This window comes from Aptenodytes forsteri, unplaced genomic scaffold, assembly GCF_000699145.1.
Source record: "Aptenodytes forsteri isolate BGI_AS27 unplaced genomic scaffold, ASM69914v1 Scaffold66, whole genome shotgun sequence".
Taxonomy (NCBI): domain Eukaryota; kingdom Metazoa; phylum Chordata; class Aves; order Sphenisciformes; family Spheniscidae; genus Aptenodytes; species Aptenodytes forsteri.
The window spans coordinates 2,390,974-2,392,218 of NW_008795131.1; the positions used below are offsets into that span (position 1 = coordinate 2,390,974).

The 1,245-nt window shown below is 37.7% G+C and overlaps 1 protein-coding gene across 1 annotated transcript in view; it reads right to left on the bottom strand.

Annotated features, from left to right (window-relative positions):
- Positions 1-1,245, bottom strand: part of SKA2 (spindle and kinetochore associated complex subunit 2) — a 7,973-nt gene that overhangs the window by 1,104 nt on the left and 5,624 nt on the right. The window lies entirely within an intron of this gene.

Sequence of the window (1,245 nt, forward strand, 5' to 3'; positions counted from 1 at the left end):
GTCGGTGGAGCATGGGAAGCTGAAAAGTCCTTGACTAGTGTCAGCACTGCTCAGCAACAACTAAAACATCGGGGTGTTATCAACATTGTTCTCATCCTAAATCCAAAACACAGCACTGTACCAGCTACTAGGAAGAAAATTAACTCTATCCCAGATGAAACCAGGACACTAGCTGTCTTTGTTAAATTTGAAACGGCTGAATTTCTTTACAGCTTATAAAATTCTTACTAATGAATGGCTTTACTGTTCTTATTTGCAATGAAGTGGTTAAGTAACTCCCTGTACAGTTTAAACAGTACTTCTGATACTCCTTGGTACAGTCCTAAGTATTTCCTCAGTCAATGGTTTGAATTGCGATTCTAAAAAATTGGAAATAGAATATATTTGTTTCTTCAGAAATTAGGCCGAAGATAGAAAGTACTTTCATTGCTTTCTAAGAAACCCCCTAAATGGGTCTAAAGGAAGATCTTCCAGCAGGAGGAAGGAGAGATGGAATATACTCCCTCTAAACTATCATTGTATCTGCAGACCCAGTGAAGAATCATTTCATTTGAGATCTGATGGGGATTAATAAATTTGGTCAGTCAGTGACTAGGTTGGTTTTTTTTTTCTTTTTTTGTTGTTAACTAGGAAAACTCCTGTCTATAAGCAGGGCTAAATGGATTAAACACGAGCTATTTCTATGGGAAGACCAGTACATCATTTCTTCCAGACCATAAACACAACACTATCCGCTTCAATACCATCAAAAGCAAGAAGAACTCCCAGAGACATGGGAACTATATGTGGACTATAACTAAGGGTTCACTTGCTTATATTAAAATCTAAATTCTTCACTTCACATAAAAGCGGTAGTTACTAGTGCTTGAGAGTGAAAATAGTGAATTTAGTGTGCATCATAGGCTCTATGGTTTTTAAATAAAAGAGCTCAGAAACCATACCTAGGTCTCAGCCTATTCCTACTTACTGTGAGATCTGCCCCTGTTGTACTAGGGGTGAAACAGCCCTTATTTGTCAACTGGTTATTTACAATATCTGCCTTTTTCAGAAAGTAAAACAGTTCAATTCATTACTCCCTGAATTCTAGATGGTAACTTGATACGTTTAAATAGTACAGAACTATTAGAGTTCAATATCAGAGATGGAAGTCTTGAGAGATTGATACTATTCACACAGTTTGCTTACTGGGGCTGGGTGTGGGGGGGGAGATCAGTCAAGGGGGGGAAAAAAAAAAAAGAAAACAGC